The sequence below is a fragment of the Delphinus delphis genome, chromosome 18 (assembly GCF_949987515.2).
Source record: "Delphinus delphis chromosome 18, mDelDel1.2, whole genome shotgun sequence".
In the NCBI taxonomy this organism is placed as follows: domain Eukaryota; kingdom Metazoa; phylum Chordata; class Mammalia; order Artiodactyla; family Delphinidae; genus Delphinus; species Delphinus delphis.
This window is the reverse complement of record NC_082700.1, coordinates 22806571-22830230: the sequence shown is the minus strand read 5'-3', so window position 1 is coordinate 22830230 and position 23660 is coordinate 22806571. Positions and strand designations below refer to the sequence as shown.

Sequence of the window (23660 nt, the reverse complement as noted above, 5' to 3'; positions counted from 1 at the left end):
TTGTACTTCTGTGGCTTTCCCCCACTCCAGCACACACAGGCACCCCTTTTCAAACAATTTGTCAGCCTTCCTCCAGGGGAAGATCTTGACTATTTAAAACTCAATTCATAGTGAGGATGGTCCATAAATATTAGTCATCTGAACTCCTCCCCCTTCTCGTCTTGTCAAAACATATGATCTGTTTTGCACAGAAGCTGAGAGATGGAGTTTGGAAGCACGCTGAAACTAGAAGTTCAGGCAGGTGAAACCATCTGCGTATTTGGACCACAGTCTGATTCTCATATCTTCAAGTTCCAGCAGGATCTCTACAAGGTCAGCCAGTTGATTCTCTCTTACGGAGCCCCATCAACACCAACCCCATTTGCTCTCGCGTGGGTGAAAGTATGTGGAATTGCAAGGAAAGAAGCCAGAGGAAACTCCCAAGATGTGCACACAATCTGCTCTTTAAAATATTTCTCCTCCCTTTGCAACCTGGAATGCGGACCGCAGGAATGTAGTACGATCCTTGGACTAGACAATTTCAATCATGAGCAAGTGTGAATGTCTGTGATGAAAATAGCAGCTGACTTGGGTCCACAAACAGAGGTCAAGGACATCTTTCCACATGCACTGTTACCAGTACCTGCCTGGTGTAACAGTGTGAATAAAGATTAGTCTGTACACACACACACGCGTGCACCCGCACACACACATTATTCTTCAAAACAGCATCTTCATATGAGGAGACTTATATTTGTATAAAATAATGTGTTTGAAAATTACAGGCAATGTAGCAACAATTCCTGAATTATTCTCTTGTTTGTTTAGTACTTCAGTTCAAAAGGCTAATCAGTATTTTGTTTAAGAAGCAGGAAGCAGGGCCTGAGGCTGACACACAGGACCTACAGCATCTAATTTCCGGCTGATACAGTAGGTGGTTAGGATATGCCAGGCACTGTGCTGCCTTCCGTTTATCACCTCACTGAATTTACACCGCAGTCCTGGCAAGTAGGTATTATCATCTTGATTTTACCAATGAAGAAACAAAGCTGGAGTGAATTTACGTAACTTCCTATGTCCCATAGCTAACTACTGGTGGAGCCGACATTCCAACAAACGCAGGCCTAACTCGAAATTCCACACTTGAGGCTACACCACTGTTTATTGGGAGCTGGGGCGTGTGGAGGCCATGGAATTGCCCTGCTCCAGTCTCCCTTCAAGATAGCCTGCTCCAGGAAGCCTGGATAACAGATAGTTGCTGGACCTTTGCATCCACCGTGGCCTTCCTCTGAGACCACGATTCCCTGGGGCTTCTCTCCACCCATCTGAACTTGACCAGAATTGGCCCATTCCCACCAGACCTGGGATTCCCCTAGAGCTGCACCATCTAATTCAGCTGCCACCAGCAGCACGTGACAATTGAGCACCTCAAATGTGGGTAGTGTGGCTAAGGAGATAAATATTTAATTGTATTTCATTTTAATTAATTTAAGTCTAAGTAGCCCCAAGTGGCTACTGGCTACCATACTGGATAGCACAGATCCAGAACATTTCTGTGGCTTCAGGAAGTTCTATTAAACTGCACTGCCCTAAAAGGACAACTTCTGCTTAAAGAGATCATCAGACTGAAATCCGCAAAGATCCACAGGGGAGGTGAAAAAGACTTACCTGAGAGGCACTTCCCTTTGAGATAGTCGTCCCAGGAGAGCCTGCAGACACTAGGAAGATCGTCAGAGGTGAAGAGAGGTGGGTGGACAGCAGGCAGGCAGCAGCACGGAGCTCAGGTGACTCAGAGACACACTGCCTCCCTGGGGCTGGTTGCACAGCTGGGGGAACAAAGCATATCTTAGAAAGGGGAGAGAAGCATACCTGGGTCAATGGGGCTGAGCGAGCAGGATTTTATGTGGCTATTGAGAGAGAAGGGGAACAAGGACCCATAAGAGGTAAAGGTCTAGGAGCAATACCAGGTAGGAGGAGTTAGTTACATTTTTTCCCATCGGTTTCTCCTACTCTTTTCTTTCTCCCTGATTATCTGACTCTGATCTGCTTACAAAATCCTTATTGTCCCTCATTCTCCTCCACCCTCCAGTCACCAGAAAAAAAATAAAACAAACCTGCAATAAATACTTTACTTCTTTTATGTATTAGACTTTCGTGTTCATTAGTCTTCATGCAGATTAAGTGAACATTCAAATTTTTTTCTCAAGAAAAGTTAACTGTTCTTTGAACATGTATTATGACCCTCAGTTAACATTCTTTCATTAGGTCACAGAGTCAGTGGTAAGATGAGGTTATACTTTTTACCTTCATCAGAGGTATTTTCACAGGAAAATGTTGGCTAACACTAGCATTCGTGTATAAAATAAGAATAAAAAATCTTGCGAAAATAAAATACACTTAAAAATATGTACATACAATTTCACTTACTGAAAAGCTCTAATCAAGGCAAAGGTCTTTTCTTAAAACAGTCAACTTTAGGAGTGACTTGCAAATTAATGTGTTCTTTTCTTTAACAGTCATTAGCCTGAATTGGTACCTAAGCCATAACATGAGAAAATAAAAGATTCATATCAACAGTTTTAAATTCTGTAGCCTCGATTCCCAGATATACTCTTATTAGTTGGTTTTATGAATTTCTCTTCAAAATGTGTGAAATGAATACATTCATCTAAAAAGGCAACTGAGAATTCATACACAGCTCAAAAACACAAACTTCAGAAACACAGATGTTCTACCAAATTCTCACTTGCTTACTCCCAGCTAAATTCTTCCTGAGCGTTAAAAAGGTTTTCTAAACTGTCGAGGACAAAAAAAAAAAAAAAAAAAAATGGTATTATACATTCACATCTGGCTCTGTCACCATCTAGGGCATGTTACTATAGACATTAAACATCTGGGCAGGAGGAAAGGCTCTATTTGGAAGTTTTTGGCTACCGTGACAACTGAGTGTACGTCTCTCAAACAGTTCGGTCTCTGCTCATCTACTTTTAACACCACTGTAGGCCTTTCATTTTTATTCCAAAAGCCCAGAGTAGGTACCATTTTAAAACAACAATCATCATAGTAAATAATATTTACGTGTAGGAAGTCAGTTCCTAGAGCATGTTTCTCTTGCTTCTGTCCTAGTTTATTACTGTGGGTAGGACAAATTCTTTCTAATTGCAGTGATGCAGTTAGTTTGGACTTTATGGCTTTTAGGTGAGGAAGTCCTCTATTTCTGAGTTACTCAAGAGATGGTGCTTAGTGAAAAAGTCTTAATGAAAATTAGTCACCATTATTTTTCCCAATGAAGAAGCCTCCCTTCTGGATGTCAAAAATCTTTATCAAGATTCTACATGACACGGAATATGGAAAATAATAATTACAGCTTCCATGTAGTCATGTTTTCTGTATATTGGATGTGCAATGCACTTTGTACACATCATTTTGTATTTATTCTTCAAAACTACCTGTAAAGTTTGTATTATTATTTAGATCTCACAGTTATGGAAACTAAACTATGGAGAAAAGTATAACAACATTCACTCCACAAATATTTACTGAGTGCCTACTGTGTGCTAGGCACCAGGAGTATAATGGTATGAAGCATTATAGCATGTCCCTACTTCCGTGGAGCGAATCATGCATGGGCAAAGGGAAACCAACACCTAGTAAGGGACAGAGGCAGTAACAGAGAAGCTGATTCTGGTTTGAGTGTCCAAGATGGCAGAGTAGGAAGCCCCGAACTCATCTGCTTCCATGGACACACCAATATCATAACTATTTACAGAGAAACTATCTATGAAGAAGATCTGAAGACTAGGAGAAAGTATTTTCCACAACTAAAGATATAAAGAAGGAACTGAAATGAGATAGGTAAGAGGGATGGAGAATTGGTATAGTCAGAACCCACACCACCAGGTAGGTGAGCTACAAATGGGAGGATAACCACAATTGCAGAGGTTCTCCCCAAGGATCGAGTGGTCTGAGCCCCACAGTGGGCTCCCCAGCCTGGAGGTCCTCCACTAGGAAAACAAGCCCCCAGAACATCACGCTTTGAAGGCCAGCAGGGTTTGCATTTGAGAGAGGTGGAGGGCTACAGGAAACAAAGACTCCACTCCTAAGGGCACACGCAAATCTCACGTACTCCAAGTCCAGCACAGAGGCAGTGATTTGAAAGGAGCCTGGTTTGGACCCACTTGCTCACCTTGGAGAGCCTCCTGGAGAGGCAAGAGGCAACTGGGAGTCCACTGGGAACAAAGACACTGGCAGCAGCCACTTTTAGGAGCTCATTTAACCACAAGGACACTGACGATGGTGAGCACCATTTTGGAGTCCTCCCTCTAGCTTATTAGTGCCAGGGACTTACCTGCCCACCAGTAGGCTGACACCAGCCCCAGGCACACTCAGGGCTACACAGCCAGCCAAGCTGGGACCTGGCCCCATCCACCAGCAGGCTGGCAGTCACCGCATGAGGCAGGGCCTGGTAGTCACCCGAGCCAGAAGTCTGCCCTACATATCACCACACCCAAAGTAGCCAGCCCGCCACAACAGAAGGGCCCACAGAGCCCACAAAAAAGCATATCGCTAGAGCCTATAGCTCTGGTGACCAGAGGGGAAGTGTGCGGCTGGGCCCAAAGGATGCCTCCTAATTCTCTCTCTCTGTGCACAAAAAGAAACTAAAAATGGATTAAAGACTTGAAGAGCTGAAACCATAAAACTTCTAGAAGAAAACATATGCAGTACGCTTTTTGACATCGGTCTACAATATTGTTTTGGATATATCTCCTCAGGCAAGGAAACAAAAGCAAAATTAATCAAAGGGGACTACATCACACAAAAAGTTTTGGCACAGTGAACAAACTGAAAAAGTAGCCTACTGAATGGGAGAAGATATTTGCAAATCATACATCTAACAAGGGGCTACTATCCAAAATGTGCAAAGAACTCATACAGTTCAACGTGAGGAAAACAAGCAACTGGTTCAAAAAATGGACAGAGGACCTGAATACACATTTTTCCAAAGAAGACCTACAGATGGCCAACAAACACATGAGAAGATGCTGAACATCACTAAACATCAGGGAAACACAAATCAAAACCACAGTGAGGTATCACTTCACACCTGTCAAAGTCAGCACTGCAAAAAAGACAACAAATAACAAGTCCTAAAGAGATATAGAGAAAAGGGAACCCTTGTGCATTGTCAGTGGGAATGTAAATTGGTGCAGCCCCTGTGGAAAACACTACGGAGCTTCCTCAAAAAAACCAGATTGCTGGTTATACACCTCTCTCCCCAACTCCCATTCACACTGGTAGCCTGAAATTAGCCATGCTTGGCAAATGCTAAAAATTAGGCCTCTTTTCTCCCTGAGAGCCAAATTACTAGCATAGCACTCTCCTCCTAAAAATATATTGCCCCCCCCACGAGGAAATATGCTTCATGAAGGTAGAGTTTTGTCTGTTTTGATCAGTGCTTTTTCCAGAGGACCTATAGTGCTTGGCACATTGTAAGAGGTAAATATTTGCTGAATGAAATAATACTTTGTTGTAGCTCCTACGCTCAAGCAGATTGAAAGACGACTACCCAAACTCCAATATTCCATTTTCAGAACTTGTATAAACACATTCTGTGGTTCAGAAAGTCTGGCCCTTTCTCAAGCCTACTTCATCTGCTCATAAAGGGGTCTCCTCAAAAAGGGAACCCTCCTACATTGTTGGTGGGAACGTAAGTTGGTGCAGTCACTGTGGAAAACAGTATGGAGGTTCCCCAGAAAACTAAAAATAGAATTACCATATGATCCAGCAATCCCACTTCTGGGCATATATCCAGACAAAACTATAATTCAAAAAGATACATGCACCATGTTCATAACAGCAATATTCACAATAGCCAAGACGTGGAAACAACCTAAATGTCCATCGACAGATGAATGGATAAAGAAGATGTAGTACATATATACAATGGAATACTACTCAGCCATAAAAAAGAACAAAATAATGCCATTTGCAGCAACATGGATGCAACTAGAGATGATCATATTAACTGAAGTAAGTCAGACAGAGAAAGGTAAATGCCATATATCACTTATACATGGAATGTAAAATATGACACAAATGAACCTATCTATGAAACAGAAACAGAATCATGGACACAGAGAAGAGACTGGTGGTTGCCAAAGGAAAGGGGGCTGAGGAAGGGATGGAGTGGGAGGTTGGGGTGAGCAGATGTCAGCTTTTATATATAGGATAGGTAAACAACAAGGTCCTACTGTAGAGCACAGAGAACATATTCAGTACCCCATGATAAACCATAATGGAAAAGATTATAAAGAATGTGTGTGTGTGTATATATATATATATATAAAACTGAATCACTTTGCTGTATAGCAGTAATTAATACAACACTGTAAATTAACTATACTTCAATTAAAAAAAGAAAAAAATAAATAAAGGGGTCTCCTCTCTGCCTGCATGGTCGCTGAGCAGAAGGCACAGGACTCACCAGTGAACCTTAGTCCCTGGAAATACCTCCAACTGAAGAAGGGCAAATAGCAAAGTGTGAAAAGTATGACACAGCTGGCTTTCACTTTTATTGTAACCTGTTAGAACAAATACCAAACTACAGGCGACATGGTGTGCTATGAATAAAATTGCAGAAAAAGGTTTGGGCTCCTTTAAAATACACTATTTAGAATGTGAAACTACTTTCTTTTTTAAAAGTCAAGGAGCAGTTTACCAGGAGCTCTGAAGGGAACACCAAGCTGACAAGGACCTGTAGAGTTGAAATAGGATTCTTTCACTTATCTAAGGATAGCTCGGTGTTAAGTGGGATGTTTCCATCAGAGACAGAACATTGCTGACCCGCTGAAAAGTGTTAACAGGATCTTAACTAGATTTTAGTGAAAATAGTTGAGTGTTAGTGAGCTTGCTGAAATCCGTGGAGCCGGTCAGAATTCTGTTGCGAAGCTGGGGGAATCTCTGGCAAAGATAATAGATGCAAAGTATTGGATTAATTGGGCCAAGCGTACATAGTCTGTACTTAGTGTGCAAAGAGGTTCATTTTTCATAAATAACACTTTCTAACTTTCCTTACATAGGTGTTACCAATATATCCCAAATAACTCATTTATAATTGCATAGTTTATTAGTAAAAAGTTCCTTATAATTTCCCTTATTTTCAACCATTATTAGTGGTAGTAAGTTAAGACATCCTTGGCAGCAAAGTTACCAAAACTCTGGTCTGGCCATAGAGGAACCCTGGCCTGATGTGTGTCTAGTGCTTTCGATCCCCTCAACGCATCAGACCCATTATTTCACGTGATCTACCAACAATTCTGTAGGGCGGATATGACAATCCTCATGTTATAATTATGAAAACCGAAGCCCAAGGAGGTTACCACTTACCATTTAGGGCAAATATGGTCACTAAAATCCCAGACCACAGACTCAAGAAACCTACTGCTCTTTCTACCACATGATGCGGGGTCTACTGGAATAAAATTTAGTCTCTTTGGGGATGTGCTGGGCCTGGGTAGATGTGAGGATGCCCTAGCTGAGCCTCAGGTAGAGGCATCTTACGGGAAGCTCTACGGTCCTGATCCCTGAGTCTTATCTGGCTAAATTCCACCTTGAGCTTAGGGTACTGCATAAGGCTTACAGCCAGTAGCACCCAAGTCACTGAGCTGAGAATCATCTGGGAAAAGGCAGGAGTAGGGGACCTCTGCCTGGTGCCTACAATGCAGGTTGGCAGGAAATAATCCCTTCATGTGACACCACCTGTACAATATCTTCCTGTTAAATTTTCCTGAAAAACATCTTAGAAACACATCCTCTGCGTTACTAAAGACACTTCAGTAACTGAATCCTTAATTCAATACATAAAAACATCATCTTATTTTGAGGGGTGAGAACGGGTAGGAGTATGGGAAGGGCAATATATTATTGCGGGTTGAGTCTCCTGATAATAAACATACTGGCTTTTAAACAACATAATTCTTTTTCCCAAAAACATAAATTATTTCTCTTCTGCTCAGTGTCACAAATATTTTTATCTCCTACGCAAAGAACACTGTGCTGGGTGTCAAAAGATATAAAGATGAATAAGAAATGATTTCTTCCCTCGAGGAACCATTGATCTCATGAAAAGATGGAAATCTTTCTAGAATAGATTTTTACATGTGTCTACCTTCTTAAGAATAATATTATACAGCTTTTCTTCGGTGACTTAAGGCATCATTACAAATATCCACTGCTGTCCTGATAACGACAATGGGCACAGCTGTAGTTAAGTTAACCAAGAACTTGCCGTCCACCTCTTTGAATTGGCTAGATGGATGGATGGACGGACAGAAAGACAGATACAAATGTCCCTTTGCGCTCTGGTCTTTTTCCCATTCTTCCCATGCCATATATGAACTGAAGACCTGCTGTGTGACAAATGTGCTTTGAACAAGCACAGAACTGCCTTTAGTCCTCACTGAGGCACAGGGAGGGCAGAAGCCTTCTGCAGAGCACCCTGCTGAGTCCCCAGAGCTGCCCTGAAGGTCACTTCTTACTGCTGGGCCTCTCTCTGACGTGTCACCCACCCACCCCCCTCTTGTCACTTGAATTTCCACACTGCTGGCACCCCCCCTTCCGATCTCTGCCAATGACTCTGTGACGCTTCACTCTCTTTGTTGTCCTCGAATTACACTGTACCTAAGATGCCTCGCAGAGGGCAGTCACAGAGCAGGCGCTGGAGAAAGGCTGGTTTTTGACATGACACTTTTCCCAGTCTCTGCATCTTTCACAGGGTCAGGTGGATACACACAAGATACTGCTCCTCTTTGCGGTCAGCAAACCCACAAATCACAATCCATCACTTTTTATTTGTGCATATCTGTGAATAAAGTTTTCTTTTTTTCCTCTCACACCTGCACGACACTCATTATGCTTGCCATAACTCATTCGTAACGGTACAGTCCAATAGCTTAAAAGCTCCTTATTATTTTCATAAATTTTCTCCACCCAGCAGTTCTATTTTAATAAAAAAAAGTCACTTTGGCTTTATTTATATTTTTATAAATAATTTATATTTCAGTTATAGCAAATAATTCTGGGTCTGAGTTATGTTGTCGTGGATACACAATTCGAGCTTTCTAGAAGCAGCATCACCGCCATTCAGATGTTGCTTCCTCTTACCTAATGATGACAAACCTACAGATGAGATGAAAGTCTAAGGTTCGCAGCTAAAAGGCAAAGCAATTATAAAGGATGGCACGTGTAGCACCTGATTATTTCTCTCCGTATAACTTCACACTTGCATTTGAAAAAAAAATGTTCTTATTTGTAACATAAACCATGTCATGGAATCCTTTTATTTTTTATTTTTTTATTTTATTTTATTTTTGGCTGTGTTGGGTCTTTGTTGCTGCATGCAGGCTTTCTCTAGTTGTGGTGAGCGAGGGCTACTCTTCATTGCGGTGTGCGGGCTTCTCATTGCGGTGGCTTCTCTTGTTGTGGATGGAGCACAGGCTCTAGGCGCACGGGATTCAGTAGTTGCAGCACACGGGCCCCAGAGAGCACGGGCTTCAGTAGTTGTGGTGCAGGGGCTCAGCAGTTGCAGTGCATGGGCTCTAGGGCGCACAGGCTCAGTAGTTGTGGCTCGCAGGCTCTACAGAGCAGGCTCAGTAGTTGTGGCTCAAGGGCTTAGTTGCTCCGCGGCATGTGGGATCTTCCCGGACCAGGGATCGAACCCATGTCCCTGGAGAATCCTTTTATTTTAATCTCCTTGCAGGCTCTCATTAAAGCTAGCACACATATAATTGCACTGAAAACTGATAACTGTTACAATATTATGGCATAAGAATTAATGTAAGGTGCATTAACAAATATTAAAATAACTGTTATAAATACAAGAAAAACATGACTGCACTACATTCTTAGGGGCTTCATTTATGTAAGAATTTTTCCCATCTCTTTCCTGTTCACCAGACAACAGCCAGATAAATGACAGTCTCTGATCTTTACTAATAGGGCTGTTTTCTCAGAGAATAACTTCCTATGATCCCCGCATTTTGAAATTTTGCACCTCTCATGAGTATATGAAAATCCCAGCATTTCACTTTGCCCCATTTCAAATTGATATGGCAGAGTTCCAAACGCTGGGAGCTGCAAAGTGCCCATTCTTAGGACATATCAACCACCTGCCCTGGTCATCAAGACAGAGTCCAGACATCAAAGTGCTCATGGCATTTATGTAATGTTTTTGTGATATTTTGCAGGTGATAAATGGAATCTAGCTTTTCCAAACTCAGACCCATCTAATTCCATGCATGTGAGTACTTTTCTTGTGCTGTGTATTCAACTGTGCGTGTTTGTACTTGCTCACTTGCCTCTCCCCCCTGCCCCTGCCATCCCTCTCCCTCTCTCTCTCTCTCTCTCTCTCTCTCTCTCTCTCTCTCTCTCACACACACACACACACACACACACAGAGTCTGAGAGCAAATCATGTAGGTGCCCCAGAAAGGCTAAAGGTTTGATACCCATTCAAACTGATATTTCTAAAGTATTTACTCAACGTTTATTAAGTGGAATTGGGGAAAACTGATTTTCTATTAAGAAAAGTGTATATCTCTTCATGGTTAGTTAACAGAGCTAGTTCACACACTGAATGAACATATCACTTTCTCGAGCTTCAACTTCTTTTTTCACAATGTTTTGGTCTCATTGCTGGCTAAAATTAGTTACTCATACTCATGAGGGCAGCAGTAACCTACACATATAGAGTTACAAAGTGGATCACAAAGTTCCTTGGTTGGTTTGTTTACATTCAGGTTGTCAAAACATTTTCCACTTTTCCCTGGTCCTTTTCTCGGTTCAGTCTTCTCTTCAGTCTTCTTGGCTTCTCACGATTTACCAAACCAAGCAAAATCTTGGAAGGCACACTAACAACTTTCACATTTAGATGCTAAAAATAAATGTACGGCATGGTGACGATAGTTAATAATTGCGTGTGGTGACAGATGTTAACTAGACTTATTGTGGCGATCATTTTACAATACATACATATACCAAATCATTATGTTGTACACCTGAAACTAATATAATGTTATATGTCAATTATACCTCAATAAAAGGAAATAAATTTAAAAATAAATAAATCACTCATTTCCAATAAACAGACCTATATAAAATACTACTCAGTATAAGAATTTCAACTGACTGTGAATTGCCAAATTCAGGTGACTGCAGTTGTGGGGAGGCTTGCTGTAACATTGTGCAGCATATCTAATATAGTTCAGCAATGCCAACAATTATTATTGTTATCTTGCTCCCACCCCTGTGAGGGGGCTGGAATAAATTTTGTCTTGCCAACTGCCTAAGTGTTACACATGGAAACCTGAGTTAATAGGTCCCATGTTTCCTGTTTACACCAATGATATCCCATTGGTGTACACTGGTGCCAGAAGCAGCTGCCTTTCCTTAATTCAGATCCGTTCACCCAGATACACACATGCATCCCTGGATCCATCTGCTGGGCATCAAGAATTACAATACTTGGAAGACTAATCCTCCAGGCTAAACGTTTAAATGTTAAATGCTAAATTACGTTGAAGGATCTGAAGCAAGGAACTTGCAAACATGACTCAGTCACACATCTGCTGCAGCCCTGTCCAGATGTCAGAATGCATCAATCATTTCAGATTAATTTATAATGAGAGAAATCAAGGCACGACCCTTGTAGTCTCAAAGGTCTACTTAGATGATGGTGAAGACCTAAGATGCTCCGTGAAGTATGGCTGACTCTCCGATCTTATTAAGGATATATGTTTCTGACATTTTAAATACCTTAAGTCAGTGATTTTAGCCACTTGGGGAAAAACAATGTTGCAGCATGTAATTTAAGGTCATTTCAACAGAGCCAGTTCAATCTTAAATCATCATTTCTAATGCATTCTAGCAATGCTTCTTTTGTGAAGCCACTCTGCACAATAGTGCCAGTGACCATGGAATGTGACTGAACAACAAATTACTTGTAGAGTTTGCAAAACAAGTCAACCTCTCAGCAGTTGGGAGCTTTGCCTAAGAGCCTGTGCTTGCCCCTGGCATGGTACCTTGCTCTCCTTCATCAGTTTCAGCAATGCCACATTGCTTTCCACCCTCCTAACTCACTGGCCTCACAAACACAGACTCCCTAAGTGCTCTCAAAGATGCTGGCTGTCACCTTCCGGGGAGACACTTTCTTTTCCTTTCTACAAACTCTGCATTTTTTTTCTGTCATTCATATCCAATCGATCACTGTCAACAGTCATCTTCACATATGAATGTTAATACTAATATTATTAGAGAATTCTCGGTAATCTGTTTTGTGGGTAGAGTTGAAAGGGGGTGACCATAAGCAAGCCATCCAAAGGAAAATCATTTCAACTACTCTGACCGCTGACCTCTGTGAAGCAGTCAGAGAGAGCAGATTAATGTCCCAGGTAGGCTCATTGGGAATAAGATGGTGTGTATTACAGCTAGGAAGGGCCAACCAAGTAGATCTCACTTGACCGGCCCAGTTGACAGTAGCAGAACATGTGGGAAATGAAAACACAGATATCCTGTATGGGTTACTCATAGTCTTGTAAGTCACTAATTTGAGAGCATCATATTTGATGATTGAGAAAGATCTGGAAGGGAATTGGATTATCATTAACAAACAGTTCTAAATGGATAGAAATAACATCTTTGTCGGTGCCCCATCTGTCATCAGCTATAAAGGGCAGATTTATTATTATTATTTTTTTTTTTCTTGCTAAAGTCATAGGAATAGAATTATGGGTTCTTTCCAAAAGAGTAAAAAGAAAGCAGACTTTATGACTCCTAGAAAGTTTTTACCCAAGAATTCCTGCAGGGCGATTTGAAAATTAATGCTTTTTCCTCCAGGGGAACTTGTATAAAAAATTAATTTGATAACCAATTAATTATCATAAATTCTCCTCAGTATTTTTCTCACCAAGACTTTTATGACTCTCAAAATAAATCAGCAGCATTATGATCTGTGCCTTCCACTACAGCCCAGTACTTTGTTCCGTAAGTGCAATACAATACATTTCATTTCCCATCATCTAACACTATCTTCGCAAACAAATATTAAGCCTTACATTTTATAATAAATAGTTCCAGATGATAAAAACTGTACTTAAATATTTCTGAGTGATAACAAAAGTTTACACTAGTTGCCTGCTTAGTTTTTTCAGACATCGCCACACTGTTTTCCAAGGTGGCCGTACAATTTCACATTCCTACCAGCAATCTATCAGTGATCTAGTTTCTCTGCATCCTTGCCAGCATTTGATGTTGTCACTAGTTTTAATTTAGCCATTCTGATAGATGTATAGTGATTTGGCATTGTGGTTTTAATATGTATTTCCATGATGACTAATACTAGCCATCGTTTTCACATGTTTATTGGCTACCTACGTATACCCTTTGGTGAAATTCTTCACATCTCTTCCCAACTTAATAATTAGATTGTTTTTCAGTGTTGACTTTTGAGAGTTCTTTATATACTCTAGGGTAGTAGTTCTTTCTCAGATTAGTGGTTTGCAAACATTTTCTCCCAGTCTATAGCTTATATTTTTATTCTCCCAGCAGAGTCTTTGGCAGAGCAAAACAATTTAATATTAATGAAATCTGAAAAATTCTGATTTATTTATTTTTTCTTTTGTGGATCATGCTTTTGGCATAAAATTTAAGAACTCTTTGTCTATGCCTAGATCCCAGAGATTTCATCCTACTTTTTTCTAACAGTTTTGTACTTAACTCCACGATCTATTTTGAGTTAATTTTTGTATAAGATGTGAAACTAAGATTGAGGTTCATTTTTCACCTATAAATGTTATTGCTCCAGCACTGTGTGTTAAAAAAGGTATCCTGCCTCCAATGAATTGCATTTGCACCTCTGTCAAAAGTCAATTGTGTACATCTGTATGGGTCTTTGACTGGGGTCTCAATTCTCCTCCATTGATTTATGCATCTATCCCTCCACCAAAACCACAGTCTTGATTATAGTGTCTATATAATAAGTCATGGAACTGGGTAGATTGAATCCTCTCATGCTGCTTTTTTCAAAATTGTTTAAACTATTCTAGTTCTTTTGCCTTTTTATATAAAATTTAGAATAATCTTGTCAATAGCCACAAAATTGTCCCTGTGATTTTGATAGGAATTGCTAGCAAACCTATATATCAGCTTGAGGATAACTGACATCTTCCACTCCATGAACATGGTATGCCTTTCCATTTGTTTGAATCTTTTTTTATGTCTTTCATCAGTATTGTATAGCTTTTAGTATACAAGTCTTGTAGGTTTTGTTAGATTTACACCTAAACACTTCTCTTCTTTTGAGCAACTGTAAGCAGTGTTGTATTTCTGAATTTCTGGGTCAATGTGTCCATTGCTAGTATACAGAAATACAACTGACTGTATGTTTAGCTGCATCCTGTGATCTTCCTGAACTCACTTATTAGTTCTAGCGTTTTTTAAAAACATAGATTCTTTGTGATTTTCTATATATACAACCACGTTGCCTGTAAATAATGGCAGTTTTATTTCTTCCTTCCCAATCTATGTTTTTTGTTTCTCACTTTATAGTACTCTGTTGAGTAAGAATGGTGAGGGTGGATATCCTTGCCTTGTTCCCAATCATAAGGAGAAAGCATTCAGCCTTTCATCTTTAACTGTAAAGTTTTGTGTAGGTTTTTTTTGTAGATTGTCACATATCAAATTGGGAAAGCTCCTCTATCCCTATTTTTTAATGAGATTTTAATACCATGAATAGGTGTTGAATTTTGTCAAATGCTTTTTCTGTATCAATTGATATGGTCATGTGTTTTCTCTAACTTATTAATATAGTGGATTACATGGATGGATTTTCAAATACTGAACCAGCTATTTTTCCATGGAATAAATCCTACCAGGTCATGGCTTACAATTGTTACACATATTGTTGAATTCTATTTGTTACTATTTTGATAAGGATTTTTGCATCTCTATATGAGAAATATTGGTATATAGTTTTCTATTTTGTATTGTTTTTGTCTGGTTTTGGTATCAGGGCAATGCTAGCATCCCACAATGAACTGAGAAGAGTTCTCTTCTACTTTCTGGAAGAGACTACAAAATTGGTATTAATTATTCTTTAAATGTGCAATAGACCTCTCCAGAAAAAAATCAACTGTGCCTGGAGATTCCTTCTGTGGGAGTTTTAAAGTTATGAATACTATTTCCTTAATAGTTACAGGGCTATTCAAATTATCTACATCATATTGGGTGAGTTGTATTATTTTGTGTTTTTAAAGGAATTAGTCTATTCCATCTAGGCTGCCAACTTCATGTAGGTAAGACTGTTCATAGTATCACCTTTATTTCTTTTTGAAGCCTGCAGGGTCTGTAGTGATATCTGTTGTTTCATTCCTGATACTAGTTATTTCTATCTTCTCTCTTTTTTTCTTTGTCAGTCTTGCTGGAGGTTCGTCAATTTTATTGATTTTTTCAAAGAAGCAGTTCCTCGTTCTTTGATTTTTCTGTTTTTCTGTTCTCAATTTCACTGATTTTGACTTTTACCCTTATTATTTCCTTTTTTTTTTTTTTTTTTTTTACTTGCGTTGGGTTTAGTTTGCTGTTCTTTTTCCAGCTTCTTGAGGGGCGAACTTAGATTACTGATTTAAGACTTTCCTCATTTTTATATGAATTTAGTCCTATGAATTTCCCTCTCAAAACTGCTTTAGCTGCTGCCCCAAAATGTTATGCTGTATCTTCATTTTCATTTAGTTCAACGTATTTTTTATTTTCCTTTGATACTTCCTCTTTGACCTGTGGATTATTTAGAATTATGTTGCTTAGTTTCAAAGTGTTAAGAGATCATCCTGTTATCTTCCTGTTATTGATTTCTAGTTTAATTCTATTGGGGTCAGAGAACATACTCTATATAATTTCAATTGCTTTAAATTTGTTAAGTTTGTCTTATGACCCAGTACATAGTCTTTCTGGTATCTGTTCCATGGGCACTTGAAAAGAATGTGTATTCTGCTGTTGTGTGGAGTAGTTTCTAAATGTCAATTAGATCCTGCTGATTTGTTGGTTAATGGTGTTATGAGTTCTTCTATATCCTTGCTGATTTTCTGTGTAGTTATGCTGTCAACTGTTGAGAACGGGATGTTGAAATCTCCAACTGTAATTTTGGATTTGCATATTTCTCCCTTCAGCTCTATCAGTTTTTTTCTTTACACATATTTTGTAGCTCTGTTGTTTGCTGCAGTCACATTTAGGACAGCTATATCTTCATGGTAGATTAGCCCTTTTATCATTATATAAAGTTCAGCTCTTTCTCTGGTGATTTTCTTTGTCTACATTATCTGATGTTACAACCTTGAATTCCTTTGATCAATGTTGACATGATACATATTTTTCTGTCCTTTAACTTTCAATGTTCCTATATTGTTATATTTGAAGTGAGTTCCCTGTAGACAGCATATAGTTGTTTTTTGTTTTTTAATCCATCCTGACAATTTGTCTTTTACTTGATATTTTTAGATTATCTGCAATTATGTAATTATTGATATATTAGGGCTTCTGCCATCTTATTTTTAATTCTGTTTGTTCTGTTTTTCATTTCTCTATGTTTTTCTTGTGCTTCAAGTAAGTGAGATGAACACTGTAGAATTCCATTTTGATTTATTTGTAGTGTTGTTGAATGTATCTCTCTGTATAATTTTTTCAATGGCTTCTCTAGGTATTACGTATATACCTAACTTGCCACAGTCTATTGGTGGCATCATTTTACCAGTTCAAGTGCAATAAAGAAAACTTACCTACTTTTATGTCTCTTTACCTTCCCTATTTAAAGTGTAATCAATATTTCCTCTACATTAATTTAGAAGCTATATCACACAGTGTTATTTTCATTTCAACTACTGAACACAATTTGGAAAATGCAAGAGAAGAAAATCTAATATATTTACCCATATTTTTGCTTACCACGTTAGTTCTTCTTTTCTGAGTGCCCTGAATCCCTTTTATTTACTGTTTCCTTTCTGTTCAGAGAAATTTCTCAAGCCACTTTTGTAGGACAGGTCAACTGGGGTCTAATTCTCTTAGTTTTCCTTATTCTGAAAATGTCTTGATTTCACCTTCATTCCTGAAAGATATTTTTACTGGGTTTAGGACTATCAGTTGACAGTTCTTTTCTTTGAGCACATGAAAAATATTGTGCCACTTCCTTCTGGCTTCCATTGTTTCTAATGAGAAATCTGCCCTTTTAATTATTTTGCTCCTGTAGGTAAAAGGTTGTTTTCTCTTGCTGCTTTCAAGACGCATCATAGTTTTGAAATTTAATTATAATGTGTGGTGGTGTGGATCTGTGTTTATTCTTTGGGGGATTTGTTCAGCTTCTTGAATCTGTAGGTTTATGTCTCTTGCCAAATTTAGGAAGCTTTCAGCCACTGTATCTTTTTTTTTTTTTTTTGCCATTATAATTTCAAGTTTTTTTCAGCACACTCTCTTTCTCCTTTCCTTCTGGTACTTCAGTGTCATGAATATTAGATTTTTTGTTATAATTCCACAGGTCCCTGATCCTCTATTCATTGAGAACTTTTTTCCCATTCTATTTTCCCTCTGTTGTTCACATTGGGTTAATTTTTCTCATTCTGTCTTCCAGTTCACTGATTCTTTCTTCTATCCCCTCCATTCTTCTGCTCAGCACATCCACTGAGATTTTTATTTTGGTTTTTGTATTTTCAGTTCTAAAATGTCTACTTGGTTGTACTTTATATTTTACGTTTCCTTGTTGAGGCTTTCTATTTCTTTGCTGGAGCTTTCTAGTGTTTTCATTTATTTCAACAGTGTTTGTAGTTGCTTACTGAAGCGCTTTTATCATGACTGCTTTAAAATCCTTGTTAGATAATTCTGACTGTCATCTCGATGTTGGCATAAACAGATTACCTTTTTTCATACTACCTGAGATATTCCCGGTTCTGGGTATGAAGACTGATTTTCAATTAAAACCTGAACATATTTGTATTACGCTCTGAGACACTGGATCTTATTTAAACCTTCTATTTTAATAGGCTTTCTGATAGGGATAGGGATGATACAATCTTATTATTGCCAAGTGAAGGTAGAAGTCCAGCTTCCCTACTGAGCCTCCACTGACACACAAGTGCGGGATTTTGTTAGATGAGTATCCATTTTCAGTTGTTTAGCCCTTGCATTTGATTATATCGCACCTTTATTTTCTGAACATTTTTGCCTCATAGTCCTTAAGTGCTATTTCAACAACAGTGGGAACAGAATATCCCAAGAATAGGGCAGCAATAAAATATCATTTACAACAGGAATATAATTAAAACACCCTCTCCCCAGTTAAAGTGTATTGCCATTAATACATAGTCCCTAAAACAGGTTTTGTTTATTTTGTTTAATTCAAAAGATGAAGCTCCTTCTTTTCTCTACAAAGAAACACATGCACAGAAAAGGATTAACTCCTTGCGGATGTCAAAGTAGTATATAAAGATGTGTGTGTGTGTGTGTGTGTGTGTGTGTGTGTGTGTGTGTGTGTGTGTGTGTATACAGACTTCTGATAGTATTTGCTCACAGTAGAATACTTTGGCAAAGAGAAATGTATAAAAATATAACTCTACATAATACCATCTAGCTATAAACTACTCTTACGTTTTCTTTGGAGTAGTCCACTCTAGTTTCTTCCTATGCACTTATTATTTTCTTCTCTTTATAAAATGGGCTTAGACTATAATAAATACCATTTGGAACCCTGCTTTATCCACTTAACATAATAATGGGTTTTCCCATTTGGTTAAATGGTCTTTAAAAACATGAGTCTTTAATGGCTATAATAATATTCTACCTTATGAAGGTGCCATAATTTTTTTTTTTTTTTGCGGTACGCGGGCCTCTCACTGTTGCGGCCTCTCCCGTTGCGGAGCACAGGCTCCGGATGCGCAGGCCCAGTGGCCATGGCTCACGGGCCCATCCGCTCCGCGGCATGTGGGATCCTCCTGGACCAGGGCACGAACCCGTGTCCCCTGCATCGGCAGGCGCACTCTCAACCACTGCGCCACCAGGGAAGCCCTATGAAGGTGCCATAATTTATTTAAACATTCTTCTATTTGAGGATACGTTTATACATTTTTGCTGTTTTTAATAATACTGCAATACATATTTTTTAACATAAATCTTTGATTTTTTTTTTTTTCCCCTTAGGGCAGACTGCTAGAATTTGGACTACTGGATTGCAGCTACTAATAGCACAAGGCTCCCTCCTAGAGCAGGAAACACTGGTGTGGGTCAGGGCCAAGTTAACTCTTGGCCGTGGCATTGAAAAGAGTTTGCAAATTCTGCATCCTTCTAGCAACACAATGTTGGGGTTCTCTTTAGGGTACTTATATCCTGTGCAGTAGTGTGACGAGGCAAGCCTGAGGCTCCTCCGGCTTAGACCAAGAACTAGTTGCTTCCTCTGTTCCTTAGAAGAGCTGCTGGGAACCAGGGAAACTGAGTCATGTGTGTGCTTCCTCTGGTCTGTATCCTGTCTCTTTTCACCACTGGAGTAGTAAGGGCCAAGATGAGAGTGTGAGTCAGCGGAACGGTGTGTGACATTTTTTGCAGGAAGCGTTACTTGCTAATTTATTTTAGGACAAATAAAAGAGATTCCATGCTGTAAGGAAATAGTATCTTTAAAACAAAATTGGCAACACAATTATCTATATGTAAGTACCTTTCTGTCTATCTATCTATCACCAAAATTTAGGCAACTCAATAGTTTCATCACACTGTGATTGTGTTGTATCTGATTACATATTGCTCTCAATAAAGTACTTTTAAGCCATTTTATTTTCCATAATAGATCTTGTAAGTTATTTGATTGTAAAAATGTACAATGCCTTCCAATATTACATTCTTTAAAACAAGGATGTTTTCCACTGCCGACAAGACAAACAGCAGTACCTTTACAAAAAAGAACAACTCATTTGTCAGCTTACTTTGTAACACCCAACTTCCATCAGCCGTTTGCTCTTCCTAGAGCAGCCTGAGCGGGGGAGAATTTACATTTTATTTATTCATGCTCTTTGTTCATTTTTCTATTGAGGTGTTAGGGTTTCTTTTTCTTATGAATTTGGGAAATTCCTTTAACTATGGATGATATTAACCTTATGTCTGTCATATTTGTTGCAAATATTTTCCCCAGTTTTCAGAGCCAGTTGATTCTGTATATGGTGCATTTATTTTTTACAATTCAGAAATGTTTAAATTTAGTACATTAAAATATGTCTTTTGCTTTAGCATTTTTTCTTTTGTATAGTTAGTATACCTTCCCAAGTCCAAAATCACATATATATTAAGCTGTATAAATGATTTTAATAAATGATAAATAAATGATTTTCATTTTTGAGAAATCATTTGATTCTTCATTGATTTTGATACCATTTTTATCATATACTAAATTATTTCATCTACTGGATCTTTTTTTTTTTTCTACTGGATCTTTTAAAGCCCTTGTAGTTGCACCACTGTGTTACCTGATGATTCTTAGTTTACTGAGGGAATCTTGTAAGGCAAGTATTCTTTCCTCCACTACCATTTACCTTTTCTTTTCCTCAAAATTTTAAGTAGCTCACCCATTTATTCTTCCAAATGAATTTCACAGTCAATAATTCAAGTTTCAAAATAAAAATTCTCTTAGATTTTAAACGTAAAATTTAAATTTTATGATTATTAAAGATGTTTACACTGGTAAACATGTGAAAAGGTACTGACTTTCACTACTAATCACAGCACTGCAAGTGATCTGCCTTCCTAAATAAAAATTTTTAAGTTTGATAATGTTTGGTGTTGGTATAAGTATGTGGGAAATTAGCACTTTCATAGACCCCTGATGACAAAGGAAATTGGTAGTTATTTTAGAAGAAGTTTGTCACATCTGTCCAAATGTAAAATGCGTGCACCATTTGATCCAACAATTCCTCTTCTAGGACTCTGTCCCACAGACATTTTTACACATGTACATAAAGATACAAGGCAGGTCATTGTACCATTGTTTGTAATAAGCCCATACTGGATTCCACGTAAAAATCTGCCTCAGGGGAATGATAAACTATGGCATGCCCATACGGTGGAATATCGTATAGCTGTTAAGTAGAATGAAGTAGATTTACATGTAATAATATGGGAAAAAATCTCTAAGATACAGTAGTCCCCCCTTATGTGCAGTTTTGCTTTCTGAGGTTTCAGTTACCCACAGTCAATATAGTCTGAAAATATTAAATGGAAAATTCCAGAAATAAACAATTCGTAAGATTTAAATAGCACATCATTCTAAGTAACATGATGAAATCTCATGCCATCCTGATCTGTCTCATGCAGGATGTGAATCATCCCTTTGACCAGAGTATCCCACTTGTTAGTCACTTAGTAGCTGTCTCAGTTATCAGATCAACTGTTGCAATATCACAGTGCTTGTGTTCAAGTCACCACCCTCTTTTTACTTAATAATGGCCCCGAAGCACAAGAGTAGTGATTCTGGCAATTCAGATGAGCCAAAGAGAAGCCATAAAGTGCTTCCTTTAAGTGAAAATGTGAAAGCTCTTGACTAATAAGGAAAGAAAAAAAATCATATGCTGAGGTTGCTAAGATCTATGGTAAGAACAAATCTTCTGTGAAATTGTGAAGGAGGAAAAAAGAAATTCGTGCTAGTTTTGCTGTTGCACCTCAACTGCAAAAGTTACAGCCACAGTGAATGATAAGCGCTTAGCTAAGATGAAAAAGGCATTAAATGTGCACGATAAGATATTCTGAAAAATCAAAACTACAATGAGGTACCACCTCACACAGTCAGAACTGCCAACATTAAAAAGTCTACAAATAACAAATGCTGGAGAAGGTGTGGAGAAAAGGGATCCCTCCTACACTGTAGGTGGGAATGCAAGTTGGTGCAGCCACTGTGGAAAACAGTATGGAGGTTCCTCAGAAAACTAAAAATAGAACTACCATATGATCCAGCAATCCCACTCCTGGGCATATATCCAGAGAAATCTATAATTCAAAAAGATACACGCACCCCTATATTCATAGCAGCACTATTCGCAACAGCCAAGACATGGAAACAACCTAAATGTCCATCAACAGATAAATGGATAAAGCGTATCTGGTACATATATACAATGCAATACTATTCAGCCATAAAAAAGAATGAGATAATGCCATTGGCAGCAACATGGATGTCACTAGAGATTATCATACCAAGTGAAGTTAAGTCAGAAAGAGAAAGACAAATACCATATGATATCACTTATATGTGGAATCTAAAATATGCCACAAATGAACCTATCTATCTATGAAACAGAGTCACTGACATAAAGAATAGACTGGGTGGCTGCCAAGGGGGAGGGGGTTGGGAGAGAGATGGAGTGGGAGGCTGGGGTAAGCAGATGGAAGCTTTTATATGTAGAATGGATAAACAAGGTCGTACTGTAGAGCACAGGGAACTGTATTCAGTATCCTATGATAAACCATAATGGAAAAGAATATTTTTTTAAAAAGGTATTTTGAGAGACAGACACACATATTCACACTTTTATTACAGTATATTGTTATAATCGTCCTATTTTATTATTATTTTTAGTCTCTTACTGTGCCGAATTCATAAAGTAAACTTTATGATAGGCATGTATGTATAGGAAAAAACAATATAGAGAGGGTTCAGTACCATCCAAGGTTTCAGGCATCCACTGGGGGCCTTGGGATGTCTCCCCTACAGATAAAGAGGACTACTGTATATTATTAAATAAAGAGTAAGTTTGAGAACAATATGACGAACATAATGCTGTTTCTATTTTAAAGTATGTCTTCGTGTGTGTATGGGGGGGAGGGGTAGTATGTGTGTGTATAAAAAATACTTAGAAGGGCAGACACTAAAAGGGTAATTATATTTACTTCTGGGGAGGTAAGTGAAATTAGAGAGTAAAAAGAAAGACTGTAACTGTGAACCTAAGTATTTGTACATTGTTTTATTTATCTACTGTAATATTGTGTTCATATACAACTTATATGTTTTATTAAAAATCTTGAAAGCAACACCTAGTCGCTATTAACATTATCTTTTCCTGGACTACTATTTTGGGTTTCTAAGTGTTTATTTACTCTCTAAATGGGAGAAAATTATTCATACTTAGTTGGCCAACAGATAATATGTGTGAGCTCCTGGCTGGCAATGCCCCTGGGGTGGTGGTTTCTGAATCCCCTTCTGAGTTTCACCTTATGGTACAAGTTAGTCTGGAAACTTTTAGGGTTTAGCTAGCATTCATCCCGGACTACCCTAAGTGACTGGGGTGAGATTTCTTTTTTTCTCCTTGCATATTTCTCTACCCCCAAACCCCAGCAAACACAGAGTGACAGAAAAGCTACAATCCTTGGTGTGTTACATGGGGAAGGGACTTCACCACCTGGGATGGATTTTATTCTTCCCCTTCTGCACCACCCACTAAAAAAGGACAGTAAACTACTGGGAATTGCAGTCTATGAAGATATATAAAAATGTGGTGCAGAGAAGCTCTGCTACAGTTTTTTTTTTGTCTGCGCCACACGGCTTGCGGGATCTCAGTTCCCCGACCAGAGGCTGAACCCGGGCCCCAGTAGTGAAAGCCCAGAATCCTAACCACTAG

The 23660-nt window shown here is 38.7% G+C and overlaps 1 protein-coding gene across 4 annotated transcripts in view; it reads right to left on the bottom strand.

Moving 5' to 3' along the window:
* ENOX1 (ecto-NOX disulfide-thiol exchanger 1) overlaps positions 1–23660 on the bottom strand; it is a 610579-nt gene that overhangs the window by 407210 nt on the left and 179709 nt on the right. For all 4 annotated transcript variants that reach the window (XM_059995963.1, XM_059995964.1, XM_059995965.1 and 1 more), the window contains exon 3: positions 1648–1805. The gene's annotated coding sequence lies outside the window, so the exon portion shown is untranslated. The remainder of the gene's footprint in view (positions 1–1647; positions 1806–23660) is intronic.